Here is an 18,185-nt window from a genome sequence, read left to right on the forward strand (position 1 = left end):
GAGAATCATCTTGTTAATATGAGAGGAAGGTATTTCCGGGATCTGTCCATTGTGAGGGCGGACGAAGGGGAAAAAACTTGTCCACACCCTGAAGAAAATGAAGTTGTGGTGTATCGAAGCTTTTTGAAAGCTGGATTGCGATTCCCCTTGAGCAGCTTCGTCGTGGAGGTGTTGAAAATCTTCGAAGTCTATCTTCATCAACTTACTCCCGAGGCAATTATAAGGCTAAATATCTTCGTGTGGGCCGCGAGAAGCCAAGGTCTGAAGCCTGACGCAAGAAGCTTCTGTAATGTTCATGAATTATTATATGAAACAAAGCCTTGGGGCAAAGAACAGTACCATAACAACTTTGGCTGCTACAGCTTCGTCTCTCGGTCCGGGGCAAGCTGTCCCGTACCAACCTTTCGGAAGAGATGGCCCGGGGATTGGATGACAGAATGGTTTTATGTGAAGAATGACTTATCAGCACGAGAAGACATCAAAGGTATAATTATGCGTCCTATTTGGCAAAGCTTCGGCCTTCGGAGGCCGAAGGTTGAAATGAACGAAGCCGCCGAAGAGTGCCAAAGAGCCTTCGGCGTTGTCTGCTCTTTTATAGGAACAAGGGACTTAGTACAAGAGCATATTGCCTTCAGGGTGTGGCCGCTTGCGGAGAAATGGGAAATGCCACAAGAAACCGTTAAAGAGGCCGACGAAGGTGGACTTGTCAGGTTTAAGTACACTTTTAAATTTGAAGATAAATTTATTGAGCCAGACGATGAGTGGTTGAAAAGCATTGACAATTTAAGTGATGAGCTGCTTGGGACATACTCGAAGGCCGAAGATACTGCAATGTCAGCAGCCTTCGGAGGCCGAAAAAAGAAAAGGCTGAATCGGGTATTTGATGCCATCGGGTTTGTCTACCCTGACTATTGCTACCCCATTCGAAGGCAGAAGAGAAAAAATACAACCTCTGCAAAAGAAGAAACTGCAGCTGCTCCTAGCGAGCCAGAACCGAAAAGGAAGAAGATAAAGGTTCTTACTTATCGACCGCGTTATATTGAACCAGCTTCGGTGCCTGAGTTTACCGGAGAGACTTCTTCGGCCACCGAAGCTGAAAAACCAGCCGAGCCAACTTTGCTGCCAGAAGTCACAGAAACAGCCGAAATACCAACGAAGACAAAATTGGAGCAATCAAAAATTTTGTTACCAGAAACGAAAGAGAAGGCCGAAGCGCCATTCACAGAAAAAATGGAAGAGGTAAAGGAAGCAACCGAGGACTCCAAAACATCAGAAGTTTTGAGTCCTGTGGCAAACATTGAAACAGTAAGTAATCAAAAAGTGCCAGCAGTGACTCCGAAAAGAAGGAGAATGGCTAATGTGCTAGATGTGCTGGAAACGATCAAATCTTCAAGCACCCCTCCGAAGAAGGCTGTTGTCACTCCTGAAACAACAGTCGAAGCTTCGGGTTCTAAAGCTCCAGAGCAAGATACTGAAGCCGAAGCTGGGCCCTCAGAGCCCTCAAAGGCAAAAACCTTGGAAAGTGAGGCAGAAAAAATAACAAAGCCAACTTTTGCTGAAGGAACTGGTGTTGTTACCCCCGAAGCATCCAAAATTCGTGATTATATTTTTCGTCATGCTTCGGGGAAAAAATTAACAGAAAAAGAAGAACAAGAGGCCCAACACTATGCCCAAAAGTTGAAATATCCAAAGGGGGCGTTGATATTTAATGGCAGTGGAGAAGAAGATTTCTTGTATTGCCTCCCCGACAGCAAGGAAATTTCTGTCTGTCGGGAGATGAGCAGAAGCTTCGGATTTCCAACTTTAGAAGACGGACTTTCGGTGCTGTCAAAGAACGATCTGGCTGACAGCCTAGCTTACAACAGTTTAAAGGTGCGACAAATGGAATTCTTATATTTTTGTTGAATTCAAAATTTTTCGTTTGTTTAAAACTATTGACACAGACATATTCCTGTCTGCAGGGCCTGATACTCAGCAATGCCCTCAGAGCACAGAAAGATGCTGAGGACGAAGGATGTACTATAGCCCTGAGCAACCTTCGTTCCGAAGTAATTGAACTGAGGAACGAAGGTCTCGAAAAAGACAAAATATTATACTCATTGATAGATAAAATAAAGGAGGACGAAGCTGCTTTCAAAAGTCAAGCTGAAGCTCAGAAACGCGAAATTGAAGACCTTCGGAAACAACTGGCCAGAGCCAAAGAAGAACGTATACTTGAAGAAACAAAGCGTGAACTCAGCGATCAATGGGCAGATCATCTAGAAGTGACTGTTGAAGAGCTTCGTTCGTCCAAAAAGAAATGCTACAATAAATCTGTAGATTGTGTTAAAAAATTAAAGGCTAGCTTCGCCAAAGTCGGCGCATTCTCAAGTGAAGAAAATTTTTTGAGGGGCAATCCCGAAAGTGTCATTGAATGGATTGACCACGAAGCTGAAGCCTTCGAAGAAATTTTAAATAGCCGAGGAGATATATGTGCCTTCTCTGGCGCCAGAGGGATTGCCACCATTTTAGAGAAGAAGGGCTGTGAGCATGTGAAAATTTTAGCACAGTCCGAAGCTGCTTTGTCCTTTGAAGATACAAAAGATCCTTCGGCCGAAGCTAGCATAATTGGTGGAAAGTTTTTTACTGATATCTGGGATAACGGTGGCCGAGAAATGGCAAGAGAAATTATTCAGAGAAGTGAAAAGGGCATCCATGATGCTAGAGAAGTGGCTAAGGCTGCTAAAAAGAGCACAGAGCCCGAAGGTCAATTAGGTACTAAATAATAGTTTTTACCGTGTTGTAATCTTTAGGCTTTTAAGATCTGTTTGCGATTTGTAATAGTAATGTAGTCGTGTCCCGTCCTCACTCAGATCCTACTCAAGCATCTTCGGGCCCTCAGCCTAAAGATGACGACGAAATTAAAAAGATGGCCGAAGCTATCATGGATCAGGTTGTCGATCGACTGCTGAACGAAGCTGCAGAGATAGTACTTAGGGAAGACTAAGTGCTATTGCAAAAAACATTTGATATATGATTTGTGTAATATTCTGTAATCCTGTATGTAATATACTTGTTTTATGATTCAATTCTTTACGATGCATGAAACTTTAAACACGTACCATTTTTGAGTCTTCGACGAAAAAACACCTTCCCTTCTTTTCATGCTTCGTGAAGAAGAATTTATCATTTATCACGACAATATCCATAGTGTTCTGATAAGAAATATCCAAGCTTCGTAAAAATAATCTCCGAAGCTATACCTCGAAAATCAATATTGTTTCTCCCTGTAACTTGGCATGATTTGCCCTTTTTCAAAGCATTTTCCGAAGATCGATAACATGCCCCCTTCTTGTGCCACATGCAGCATGATGTATGATGATTATGCTATGCAAAATGATGTGATGATGTTATGTTATGCAAAATGATATTTTGTGCCGAAGATACACACATTCCTGCAATGGGGCACAATCTTTTGTATCAATACTGACTTTTTCATTATAAGCCTCCCTTAGGAGCTTCTTCGCCTTTTACTTCAGCGGAATCAGCGTTTATTTTTCGCTGTAAGTTCTGCATCCCCTTAGGAACGTCTTTGGAACTTCTTCGCCTTTTACTTAGGCGGTATAAGCTCTGCATTCCCTTAGGAACGTCTTTGGAGCTTCTTCGCCTTTTACTTAGGCGGTATCAGCGTTGACTTTTCGCTGTATGCTCTGCATTCCTTTTGGAACGACTTTGGAGCAGAAAACTTACACTGCGCTCCCTTCGGAACGACTTTTTGTGACTTCGTCAGACTTACTCTGCGTTCCTTAGAACGACTTTTTGTTGCTTCGAAGGATTTTCGATAGTCCGAAGGTCCTTTTTATTATCACAAACCTGTGAAGAAAACATATTTTTCTTGTAGGAATCAACGAAACTAATTACATGAAACCTAAACAATGTCCTTTATTAGAAAAAATAAAACTGAATGAAAAAGATTGCTATTAAGGTAGGATATTTGTCAATAGATGTGTTTTGACTCTGGCACGGTGCTGTTGACCGTGCGAGCTTCGGACTGTTCTCTGAAGTCCCTTTGATGTGGAGCATATTGGCTCCCTTCTGGCTGCTGGCCTTGTTGCAACGGAGGTGGAGGCGGGGGCTGTTGCCAGGAAGCTGAAGGCTGACTTGCCGAAGCAGCAGAGACTGCAGGATGGTTGCCCACATATTCTGGGATGTAGGGCGAATGATACGAAGCAGTGTGCATGACCTGCTTCGGCTGAGCCTGTTGCGCGGCAGCTTCGGCTATCTCTTTTTGCTTCTGAATGGTAACATGACACATCCTGGTAGTATGACCTTTGTTTTCACCACAGAATAAGCAAAATATTCTTCTGGGTTGATCCCCGAATCTTCCGCCGAAGCCCCTGGCGCCTCTGCCTCTTGGAGCTGGTGGTCGAAAGGAGCTTTGTTGTTGCCCCGAAGTCTGTGAGGAGTACTGTGGCCTTTGCTGCTGGCTCCCCTTATCATCATTTTGATTGGAATTATGAATTGATCTGACATGCTTCGGATAGAATCTTCCTCCGAAGCCCCTGGTCATCTCAGAAAATCTGAAGGCCTCCTCCCTTCTTTGGCGAAAATCATTGTCAGCTCGAATATATTCATCCATCTTCTGGAGCAGCTTCTCCAGCGTTTGTGGTGGCTTCCTGGCAAAATACTGCGCTGATGGCCCTGGCCGAAGCCCCTTGATCATGGCCTCAATGACAATCTCATTGGGCACTGTCGGCGCCTGTGCCCTTAGACGCAGAAACCTTCGGACATATGCCTGAAGGTATTCTTCGTGGTCCTGAGTGCACTGGAACAGAGCCTGAGCAGTGACCGGCTTCGTCTGAAATCCTTGAAAACTGGTTAACAACAAATCCTTCAGCTTCTGCCATGAAGTGATCGTTCCTGGTCGAAGGGAGGAATACCAGGTTTGAGCAACACTTCTGACAGCCATAACGAAAGATTTGGCCATGACTGAAGCATTGCCACCGTACGAAGACACTGTTGCTTCGTAGCTCATCAAGAACTGCTTCGGGTCTGAATGGCCATCAAATACGGGGAGCTGAGGCGGCTTGTAGGACGGAGGCCAAGGTGTAGCCTGTAACTCAGCGGACAGGGGAGAAGTATCATCAAAAACAAAATTCCCACGATGGAAATTGTCATACCAGTCGTCTTCGTTGTGAAAGCCCTCCTGATGAAGGTCTTGATGCTGAGGCCTTCGGTGTTGCTCATCCTGAGCAAGATGACGAACTTCTTCAGAGGCTTCATCTATCTGCCTCTGCAGTTCAGCTAGCCTGGCCATCTTCTCCTTCCTGCGTTGAACCTGCTGCTGAAGGATTTCCAGATTCTGAATCTCCTGATCTAGATCATCCTCCGGATGTGTTGGACTGGTAGCCTTCCTCTTCTGGCTTCGTGCCTCTCTGAGAGAAAGGACGTCTTGATTGGGGTCCAGCGGCTGCAGCGTGCCAGCCCCTGGTGCTGAAGCCTTCTTCGGCGGCATGACGAAACTGATGCTTGCCGAAGGTGTCGAAAAGCTCAGGAAATGGAAGTGAGTTCACCGGAGGTGGGCGCCAATGTTGGGGACTTGTTCTCAAATGCTAAGAGTTAAGAACAAGGCAACATAAAAAGTGTTAAGTGTTAAAGTCCTTCGTCCTTCGAAGCATTATGTCCCTTCGGGAAATAATGAGTTTCGGACGAAGGTCATAAGAGACATACCTTCGTGAACATAACAAGTAATGACGAAGGATTCATATAAAGCATGAAATATAATATAAGCATCATCATAGAATCATTTCTATTTTATTAACATGGAAAAATAGAAATGATTTCAAATTACAAATGTACCTTCGGTCCTGAGAGAAGATAAAAAGTACAAGCGTGACGCAAAAGCAAATGCCAAGTCAGCGTGAACAGTACGGGGGTACTGTTCACCTATTTATAGGCACGGGATACAACCCATACAAAATTACATACATGCCCTTTACATTTGGTGATAATTCCATAGCAATCTATCGAGGTCTAAATGGCCTTTTCATCTTTAAGTCGGTTCCCTTTTCTGCGAACATGCCGAAGCTTTCCTGCTTCACAGCTTCGGCACTGCCAACCTTCGTATCTTTTGAGGTTCTCCCTCTTTGACATAAGTCCGAAGGTACCTGTTCACACATTACACTCTAGAAACACTGTTAAATCATGTTTTTGAGGACCTTCGGAAGCCGAAGGCCCCCAACAGATGTAACATGTAAAATCTGAGCCTGCGCCATCGAGTGCAAAAAGAGAAACAGGGAGAAGCTCAAAAGTCGTTCCCAAAGGGATGCAGAGCATGATGAAGCTACAAAAAGTCGTTCCTAAGGGAGCGCACCGTAAGTTTTCTGCTCAAAAGTCGTTCCAAAGGGAATGCAGAGCCAAATACCGCCGAAATATAAGGCGAAGAAGTTCAAAAGTCATTCCTAAGGGGATGCAGAACTTATACCGTTGAAATATAAGGCGAAGAAGTTCAAAAGTTGTTCCTAAGAGGATGTAGAACTTATACCACCGAAATAGAAGGTGAAGAAGCTCAAAAGTCGTTCCTAAGGGGATACAGAGCTTAAGACTCAAAAGACGTTCCTAAGGGGATGCAGAGTCTGGGTGTGGCTTCGTATGTGTGTGTGTGTTTGGACATTCATTTGCACGTTATATTACATCATTCATTGCATTCATACACATTCATGTATACATCCGTAGGATCATCATCATCATCATAGCATAAAACACAGACAGCTACTTCAGCTTTGATGACAATGCTTCGATGAGCATAAGGAAGCAAAGATACGCTTTGTTGTGTACGAAAAGAAGGGAAGTTGTTTTTCGCTTCGGCTCAAAAGATACAAGTTTCGTCCACATTAAAGCAATTCACACACGGATGGAAAGGTAAAAATATATTACAAGGTATGGACAAATTTACATAGTAATGTTTGATTCCTAAATTACAATATCTTTTACAAAGATACTTCAAATATTTCTAAGCCTTGTTCAGCATCTTCAGTAATCTTCGACAAGAGCTTCAGACTATTGACCTTTGGCATCATCATCATGTACACAGCAACACAGTATAAGGTAAAAAGTAATTACAAGAGAGCAAGCAACAGGTATTAGTATCGTACCGGCTTTAGCAGGCTTCGGGCCTCGTCGCTAGCCAACTCTCGACCACCCTTCGTCCAAATTTGCGTTATGAATCTGTTTCCTATGCTTTGGGCTATATTGGGGATGTCAACCAAATCCGATGCAGATAGGCTAAAGTTTGGTCTATTTAAAATCTTTGCGTGTGTACAGCCAGCCTTCAAAAATGTTGCGGCTGTACCACGAGAAGCTAGCGGGGCACAGAAGTCTCCGTGCCCGGCTATTACTTCGTCGAGCGCTTCTACTTCGCCCTCGATATGTTCGAAGGTGCTGGAAATGTTTTCGGTCGAAGGAGTAAATTTTTCGGCGCTGGCCCCAACCGAGTTAAAAACCTTCTTTAGTTGTTGTACACAGCGGCTGCCAAAATTCAGACACATGTTCCGAAGCTCTTCCAAAGATTGTTTCAGCTTCGTATTTTCAGCAGCTTCAGCTTCGTATTTTGCTTGCAACTTTTTCCTTTCCTGATCGAAGCTCTCTGATTTCTGCATGAGTTTCTTGTTTAATCTAATATTCTCGGACTGCGCTTCTGCAAGGGAACTTTCTACTGCTTGGATTAGGAAATCCTTCTTTTCAAGAGAGGCTTTGTGTTCTTTGATTTTGCTTTCCAGACCCTTGATTATAATTTCATTCTTCTTATCTTCGAGGTCCTATTGCATTTGCAGCGCTTTACTCAACAGCATACTCTATACAGAATAGACCCTCATCAGCTAACTTCATTGATTCAAACAAATAATAAAATTTTGTTTTAAGAATCTTACCTTAAAGTTGGAATAAAATAAACTACCGATGATATGTTGTCGTCTATAGCTGCTAATATCGGCTTCAAGCTTCGGAAAACCGACACTCTTTGATAGAGTGCCGATTACCTTCACCCCGATACGGTCACGAACACATCCCAAGGCCACTTCATTAATTCCACCAAAGAGCATGGCTCCTGGCTGATAGCCACAGGAAATGTCGTATTCCTGTAGCTCCTTCTTTTCAGCCTCAGATAGTTCCTGACCGATCAGGTTCTGAAGCTCAAAATCTTCCTCAGCCGAAGCAGCTTCGGCAATCTTCTTTCCTTTGTTAGGCTCTAGGGCCATGACCTGTTCCGCAGCTGCAGCTGCTTGTTCTGTGGCCATGTCCAATAACAATTTATCAATCCCAGATAAGATAGCCTCTAGGTTGGTAGCTTCGGTCGCAGCTGCAGCTTTGGTAGGGGCATCGGTACTTGGACTAGGAGCTATCTTAGATACCGAAGTCGAAGGAGGTGTCTTTTCAATAGCTTGCATCACGCTACCAATCCTTCGCTTCTTCAGCCCATCTGCCTTCTTTGTAGCCGAAGGTTCTTGTTTCTTCTAAAAAGCTTCGTCAGATGCGGTCCCAGAGGACTTAGCAGCTTGATAGGTAAAGATTTGGTCATTACCTTTAAAATCTCTTCTACTTTGGCAGCATGAGGTGTTGAAGGAGTTTCTTCTTCCACCTCAGTCACCTTCGGTTCAGAACTTGCAGCCTTTCTCTTCTTCAAAGTCGCCGCTTTCGGCTCGGGACTGGATTTTCTCTTCAGAGTTTTTTCGTCCTCTTTCACCATTCTGGCAGCCTCCCTTCTCAGAATACTGACAACCCTCTTTCTCTTTGTCCCTTCGGCACCCTTACTGAGTCGCTCATAATCAGGGTATTTAAAATTTAAAGCGTCCATTACTCGGTTCAACCTTCATTTTGGTCGGGTGCCGAAGGCTGCAGTCATTAATTGATCTTCTTTTTTGGTGTAGTTTCCCAAAATTTCATTGCACATTGTCTCAATCATTTCTAGCCACTCTTGACAAGGCCCTTGAACTGCTTCTCAAACTTAAAGCGATAAGGCAATCGCACAAACTCAAGTGTTTTCTTCGTTCCCTTTAGCTTCGGCATGCTAAATCCACTTAACGTCGGAGACGTCCTGTTAGCCAACTATTCTTGAACTAGATCTCTAGTGCTGATCTGTTCAGCCACCACCCTGAATTCTGATACAGACAGTTGGCATGCTGACCCTGGCTTCATGTTGCACAAAGGTCTGGTCATTCCGAAGCTCAAAGCCAGCAGGCACATGACCATCGTCATCAGTTTCCCCCTTTTCTTGTCATCGGCCTTGATATAAAACCATTCGCTCTTCCAGCCGGTTGGCCACTTGGTACGATAGCTGAGGACCAGAGCCTTTGTATCTTTGCGATACGCGAAGTTATGGTAACCAAAATTTTCATGCAGCCCAACTGCTCTGGCCTTCGTTTGATAGTGCAACTCATGCACTCGGTAGAATGCTTCGACATTTGGATCCATCTCTTGGCTTCGAAGGGGTCATCTGATGAAGATAAATTTCAAAATTCTTCAACACCTCTCCTATCATATCGTTAAGAGGAAACCGCAGTCCGGCTCTGAAAAACTCTTGAAAACAATTACTTCATCATCTTTCGGCGTTGGGGTCGTCTCTTCTCCGGCAAATCGGATCAGTTTTTGTTCAGCTTCTCCGAAGTAACCCAGCTTCGTCATCATGGCACGTCGGCTTTAGACACAGTAGATTTCTCAAAATCCAAGTGGCTGGTTTTTGATGGGATCAGAATGCTATAATCTTCCTCTTCTTCATCAGCATTTTCTTCTTCAGCCTGCTCAGCTTCGACAGCAGAAGTACCTTCATCAACGATTCCCTCTGTTACAGCTAAGCCTGATTGTCTCATGACTTCGAAAATCGGAGCTGTCTTGGTGGCCTCGGCCTCCTCTCCTTCACGAGTTACCCTTGCAGTCGAGCGTATTCAGGCCATCTAATGGATCTTTTGCGGTTTTTTACGAAGTTGATGCCTTTTACAGTTTTGACAAAGTTCTCTTTTTGACGAAGCTAATTCAAAATGATGGTTCACTCGAGAATGCAGTAAAAAAGCTTCGGCTATGGTTAAATTTTTCAACAGCACAACAGTGCAATGGCAATGAATGTTGTGGTAACTCCACACCTACCCGTCTGTTTATATAGTGCTGCAGGTGGGAAGGTGAATCGCCAAGATGCCCGCACCCGCTGAACAGTCGCCCACACTCGCTGAACGGTGGACCACTCGGCGCCTGGGAAGAGAATCACCAAATCGATCGTACCCGCTGTGTGGTGGGCCACCTCGCGCTCGAAATATTTTAATCGTTTCTCGGCAACGAGCTCAAGGAAGGTGTTTTTCGGACCTTCGGCATTCCGAAGCTTTTGAGATTTTTTCACGGATCAAGCTCGTTACGAAAAACGATCTAGCACTACGAAGGGGCTACTGTTGGGGGCCTGCTTCGTCGCCGAAGGTCCTCTAAGCAAGTTGGCACAAACAGACATAGCATGAAGTACAGGCAGAAGCTACGATCCAGGGAGCTTCGGCATAGTGACATGCCTTGAGACGAAGGGCTGCACCGACCTAAAGAGGAAAAGACTGATCGGTCCATGATAGTTTGTGTCATGTTTGTAGTCACTTGTCGAGGGCATGAATGTAATTTCGACCGGGCTGCGTCCCGTGCCTATAAATAGATGAACAGTAACCCCGTACTGTTCACGCTGACTTGTATTCACTTGCACGTCACACTTGGATCTTTGCCTTCTATCAAGCCAAAGGTATAAATGTAATTCAATATTGTTTATATTCATGATGATATATTAATGATGTCATATGATTATTCATGGTGCTCCTCATGTTTCATATGCTCTTACTTTCATTATTATATACTGAGATGATGAAGGTATGTCCTTCATAACCTTCGTCTGAAGATCATTATATCCTAAGGGAGATAATGCTTCGAAGAACGAAGGTCTTTAACCATTAATATTTTGTGTTGTCTTGTTCTTAATTCATAGCATTTGAGAACAAGTCCCCAACAACATCATAAGTGTAATATATCAAAAGAACAATGCATAAAAGCGTAAATAAAGATTATATTAACATATTACACTTCGAACAGACATAATGTCTTAACCTTTATTATTCATCAAAGTAAAAGGGAAATAGGGTTAACTATTTCCTATAATCGATTTTGGTGGTTGATGTACAACACAAACCACATGGACTAACTAGTTTGTAGACATGATTTATCTCTGGTGCATAAGGTTCAAAACAAACCAAGAAAGAAATTCAGTCAAGGACTCAATCAAAATTGCAGCAAAGACCTTGAGTGTGCTGGAATTTGGCACACCCACCAGGGCCATATAGCCTTGAACCAGCCACTCTCGGGTATTTGGAGACGCACTTCGCTATAATTCACTGGACCGTCCGGTGAGCCACCGGACTGTCCGGTGAACTAGCGGAGCAATGGCTCCCTGCGCGCCAATGGTCGACTGTGCAGAGCTACAGTGCGCTATAGTACCGCGATAGAAGTCAGAGGGCACTGGACTGTCCGGTGCAGCTAGAAGACAAACGTCTCCAACAGTAAACTTCTCCGAACCCTAACGGTTGCGCCGACGTGGCGTGCACCGGACAGTGCATAGTGGCTGTCCGGTGGCGCACCGGACTGTCCGATGCGCCCATCACCTGCAGCCCTTGGCAACGGCTAAGAAGTGGTTGGGGGCTATAAATACCCCCTAACCACCTCATTCATGGGCACCCAAGCATTCCAAACATCTCATTCATTGCAAGAGCAAAAGACTTCACTCCTAGACACATTCAATAGATGAAATTCTCTCCAAGCCTACAAATCAACTCAATTCCATTAGGGACTTGAGAGAGGGTGTTTTGTGTTCTTTTGTTGCTCTTGTCGCTTGGATTGCCTTCTTCCTTTCTCACTTCTTTTCTCAAGTGACTTGTAAAGCTAAGCAAGAGACACCAAGTGTGTGGTGGTCCTTGCGGGGTCTAAGTGACCCGTGTGATTAAGGGAAGGCTCACTCAATCTAAGTGACCGTTTGAGAGAGAGGGAAAGGATTGAAATAGACCCGGCCTTTGTGGCCTCCTCAACGGGGACTAGGTTCTTTGGAACCGAACCTCGGTAAAATAAATCACCGTGTCTACTCGCTTTGATTCCCGCTAGATTTGTTTGCCCTCTTTCCTCTCTCTAGTGTTTCCTTGCTAGTATTAATTTGAGTTGGCTCCCATACGTCATCCACATCCTTTGAGCAACTCTTAGCAAGAGAAAGATTCTTTTGGACTTGAATTTAATTCTAACGCTAACCCTGGACCTAGTGTGTGTTTAAAGTTTATAAATTTCAGGTTTCGCCTATTCACCCCCCTCTAGGCGACTTTCACAAAGTACAGCAGAACATGGACATCCTTCCACATGAAGATGACCGGGGGTATCACTAGACTAGCATCCATGGAGTTCACCATCAAAATCTTCACCTGCAAACTTCTGATCAAAATTAAGCAAGGGTGGGCTCACTTATGGTCGGGGCTCAGCAAGTGGGGTGAAAATGCAAGGTTAACAAGGTAAGGCTAAAGTTTAATGCGGTTAGCATTTTAGTTGGTCAACATTTTATTATCAACACCTGATTACTAGGTATAAGTATATACCAAACCTAATTAAGCATAATTCATAATCATCATAAGCTCAAACCACTTGAGCAAATACCATCAACATGAAGCTCAACCTCTTGAGCGAACCACTTAAGCATACCGCTTAAACAAAACCGATCACGATTTATTTCCATCTTCAAGTTCAATTATCATGTGAGGAGTTATGAGCAAGGCTGATATATCAGTTTTACACTCTGCAGAGCTGGTACAACTTTACCCACAACTTTTCATTAAGAGAATACATGGCATGTACTATTATTAAGAAAGCTATATCCAAAGTTAATATATAAACTAACATTTTAATTAGAAAAAGAATATGAATACTAATTTATTTATTTCATCCTTTAGGAAAAACTAAGTGATTTATATAACATGAACTAGATGTGATAGAATGGTTAATTAAGCCTATATAACTAGTTATGAAATATCTGAGATATAAGCTTAATCCAATAATTATGAGAAATGATAATTAATTAATTATAATTTTAAATTAGGAACAAATGATCTAATTCATTAAAAAGAAACTATGTTAAACAATATTTAATCTATCATTTTAGTTATGTGGGTGAATTAAGTTATATTAATATTATTAGAAATCTCTATCTAGCATATAATTATTTAAATATGAAATACTTGAATATAAATCTAAATCATAAAAATTTAATTATATAGTTGTTAATTTAGTACGTTTGATTAAGAAAAGCTGATCTACATTTATTTTTAACTTCATAATTTGAAAACTATGCATCAAATAATTATAATAGCCACAAATCAGATTTAAATTACGAATGTGGCTGGTAGTGGGGAGGAGAAGAGGCACGGACGCTTCGAATGCGAGCAGGCGTGAGAGCGGCACAGGGTAGTGTTTATTCGACTGGGCGGCGTGATTAGGGGTGGATATCGAGCCAGCTCGGCTCGTTATGGCTCGTTACTCTCGTTATACTAACGAGCTAAACAGCTGGCTCGGCTCGTTAGGAAGCTCGAGCCACCTCGTTAGGCTCGCGAGCCACACAATCAAATACAAAGATCTATGTACATAAATATATATAAAACCGAAAAATCATATTTTAAGTGTTTAACACTACAAACCCAAAACCTTTATAATAATATTATCATATCATCATCCTAGCGTTTCTAACTTTTAATATTAAATTAAATAACCAAATATGTATTAACCTACGGATTTATAAACTCTTATTATAATAAGATAGCAACAAGCATCATTATAAAGCAATTCATCATCTATTTCACAAACATGTAACATTATTGCACAATACTAACATCATATGCTGCTAGAAACAAAGTTCACAAAACCATAACCAATAATCAAATATTAAATTTGCAATTTAGGTATGTAGCCATGCAATAATGCAAATATTAAGCACATGGCACATCCACACATGTCCATATCACAGATCATAACTATGAGAAAACAAGACTATTAGAGATGAGACGACACCAACGACTAGATAAACTTGTGTTGTGGCTTAGCTCGTTTGGCTCGCCAGCTAGCTCATTAGAGAATCGAGCTAGAATGCTAACTCGGCTCGCTACAAAATTAAAACGAGCCGAATCGAGCCGAGCTACTAATAAGCCGAGTCGAATGAGTTATCGAACCACGAGTATTTCGTCCAGCCCTAGGCGTGATGCTCCACCCTCGGAGAGACGAGCAGGAGCGTGAGACGGCTCTACATCGTGTGTGTGCGCGACGAAAGGCAGATGGTGCCGTCGGCCGGGGAACAAAGCAATAGTTGTTTGAGACTATTTATGACAGATGGGCCCCGCACGATGGAGACATAGAGGGCATGGCAGCAGGGCCAGAACGGTGAGGCTGAGCAACTGGGATCTTTCGTGAGTTTTTTTTTCTTTTTTTCAAAAATCTTTTTTTTTCTTTTTCTTTCTCTTTTTTCTTTATTTAGATGAGTGCGTGTGTGTTTTTTCTTTTTTGTTTTTTTTTTCAATTTTCTTTCTTTATTTAGTATAGGACTTATAAAAATTCTTTTATATATATTCTAACAAATACAATATTATTACTAAGACAATAAATCTTATTTGCAGAATATTATTTTAGGAAATTCCTATTATTTAAATAAATGATCTTCACACAAGGAAAATAAAATGAAATGGAATCCTTGCAAACACTTATAAACAAAATTAGTAACATATCGGAATGTGTATTTCAAAAACATTATTATAACAACTCAATATTTATTTTATTAAAATAAGATTTTCACATCAACATAAATCCAAAAATTGGATACATCAAACAAAATTTATGCCTTGGCATGAATTCATCAAACGCTTGGCAAAATTTTATCTATTCAAGAAATTGTTTGATTAATATATCACCGTTTCATTATCTAAAAACATAAATATTTCCTTTCTTCTGAAAATTAAGAATATAAACTAGGTTACCTTTAATTGATGAACTTAGGTTGTTACCCCCCGCCGCTCTCGCTGTCCGCTGGGCCCGCCTTGTCGATCACCACGACTGTACCGCGTCAGTGCCCGTTTCTGCCTCGTCTGGTGTCGCCGTTGCATCCACGCCCGGAACCTGCCCATGTCCCGAGCTCCACCTCGCTTGAGCTCCACCCTCTGAGTATCGCTGGCGCCCCTTGTTTTCCTCTATCCCTGTTTTTCTCTTCGTTTTTGCGCAATTTGGCGGTGCTTCGCCGTCGTGTCGTGGTCTCCGGCCATCCGACAACGTCCACGCGCGCGCCCCTTTCCGCGCCGCCGTTGGTCGTGGCCCACGACCGGTACTCTGTTTTGCGTCGGGGAAGACGTGGACCCCAGCATCCGAGGGCCACTGGCAGTCTCCCGCGTCGACTTCTCCCCTCCCCCTGTGCCGCTGACTGGAGGGCCCCATATGTCAGGGCATGTCCGCGAGTCCGCGCCTGTGCCTGCCTTCCGTCCCTGACCAGTGGGCCTGGCCTTTCCATGATGTTACACTCGGTTTTTGAAGGTAAATCGAATGTGAACCATGTACGTGCCATGATCAGAAATTCACGTACACAGAGATTACATAAATGACTCATCATAGCACAATGCTTCAAATGACAATAAAGAGTAAGTGATAATATTAAAGACTAGAGTCATTTACATAATATAAATCAAAGTGCACATAATAGAAACGTAGCCAACGTAAATTAACCCACCACAGGCAGCTGACTGAGGGAGGTCGCTAACCTAATCCTCGAACTCGCCGAAGTCCTGGAACTCCTGGAGATCCGCCTTGACGCCTTCTTCTTTACCTGAGCATAGATTGCACCAAATGCAACCTGGTGTTTTGTGAAAGCAATGGTGAGTACACATCAACGTCCTCAGCAAATGTCCCGTTTGGCTAAGGTGGACTAGCTTTATGTGGAGTTAAGCTCAAGCAGTTGCTTTTAGTTGGTCAGGTATTTATTATTAGTGGAAGCCAAGTTTTAGTAATAGCCAACCCGTGAACCATTTTCATCGAGGAAAAACATTATCATCATCGAGCCAAAACCATAAATAAAACCATTGTATCTCGAATCATCTGTATCTCTAATCAAAGAGGATCCCAAGGCCGCTCATAACCGTGAGCACGACTGGTATATCAGTTTCTAATCCTCTGCAGAGGTCGCACTTTACCCACGAGTCGTGATTCCCTTTCTGCCCGGAGAGATCTACTTTCCATTGACCACTACCTAGGTGGCCTGGCAGGGTCATACAACAACATGCATCTCGTTGCTACACGTTAATGTTAACTAGATGGTGGTCTTTCCTTACAAAGGGGAAACTACACTAAGGCCATCGAAAGGCTAGGGGAATAATAATACATGTAGGATAGAGGCATGAGCATAATAAAGAATGGAGCTAAAGCAAGGATTGTAACCGACCGGGATAGAATGCAACCAAGGTCAGGATAGGTAAAACATCATTCTCAAATCGAGATGGGAAAGATGATATTTCAAAAGGTAGGCATAGGATAAGCATCATGGAAAGATCTAGATATTACAAAGGTAAGAGAGGTAACCGGCAAAAGCACACCAAAAGATTGAGTAAAGGCAAGGCTTGAAGCGTGACCGAGGAAAAGAGAACAAACACAAGCGGGACGAGTAAGACATCACTCTTGAAATGAAATGGGAGAGGTGGTTTAAAAATGCAGGTACAAGATAAGCATCAAGGTAAAGATCGAGGGATTACAAGGGTTAAGGTGGTAACAAACAAACACACAACCAATGAACGTATTTTAGACAAAACTTGCAAGGTGTCAAAGAAGGGGGAGCAGTCAATGGTGAAATAGATGAGGCATTATCCTTGAACAATGATGGAAAAGAGGAGGCTTCAAAAGGTAGGTTCAAGGTAAGCAGGAAGGCAAGAGCATAGGTATCACGATGGTTTTAAAGGTGATAATGGACAAGGATGTAGGAGAGGAGGTAAATAAGCATAAGAACAAAGGATATAAGTACCACAAAGGATGGAATTAAGATAGGACCTGCAAGTGGAAAAGAAGAGGGTACGTCCATGGGCCAGATAGGTAAATTGCCACTCTCAAATTGAGGTGAAAGAGAGGGGATTTTTAAAGAGTAGTGATAAAGATGAGTATCAAGGCAAGATCGATGAACGACAAGGTGAGGGTGATAGCAAATAAAAAATACAGTAAGGGATGGAATTAACACAAAACTTGTAAGGCGACAAGAAGTGAAAAGAAATCAAGGAAGAGATGGGTAACTCGCAACTCTTAGACTAGGTTGAAAGAAAGGGGAGGCTTTTAAAGGATAAGTTCAAGGTAAGCATTTAGGTAGAAGATCTCAATATCGCAAAGGTCAAAGGAGACAACAAACAAGGGTATGAGAGAAAAGATGAAAGGCATTGGAGAGCCAGTGGTATGAGTACAACAAAGAATGGAGTTAAGACAAGATTTGCATGTGGCAAAGATGAGGTTATGACCAAGCACGGGATAAGTAAAACACCACTCTCGAATTGAGAGGGGAGAAGGGAGGTTTTAAGTGGCAGGCATACGACAAGCAGCAAGTTAGGGTCACAAGGGTAAAGGCGATATCAAACAAAACACATTAAACAATAGAGTTGAAAGTTCAAGCGGCAAAGAATAGGATACATCCCAGGGAAAATGGGTAAAATACAACTCTCAATTTGAGGTGGAAAAGGGAAAATTTTATAGGGCGGGTACACAATAAGCAACAAGGTGATATGTAGATATGACAAAAGTAAAGATAATATCAATAAAAAGCATGACAAAGGATAGAATTAAGGTAAGACTCGTGAAATGGCAAGACGGAGAAAACAATCAAGGATAAGATAAGTGAGGTTTCGACAGAAGAGTTGAAGTAAAAATTCATTACCAAAGGAAGTTACAAGGAAACAACGAGAATACCACGGATGTGCAAAGTAAAATGACCGCTCATGGATCATTAAGAAACAAGGGTGGCCAAGGGCATGTAAACTAAAATGTTTTAAATAGACGTTGGGATATAAAGGTAAGCATAAAATGGATAAGCATATGAGAGATTCCAAGGATATGAGCATACTAAGACAAGGGGATCGAAAAAACCAAAGGATAACGGCTTAACA

This window comes from Zea mays, chromosome 9, assembly GCF_902167145.1.
Source record: "Zea mays cultivar B73 chromosome 9, Zm-B73-REFERENCE-NAM-5.0, whole genome shotgun sequence".
Lineage (NCBI taxonomy): Eukaryota > Viridiplantae > Streptophyta > Magnoliopsida > Poales > Poaceae > Zea > Zea mays.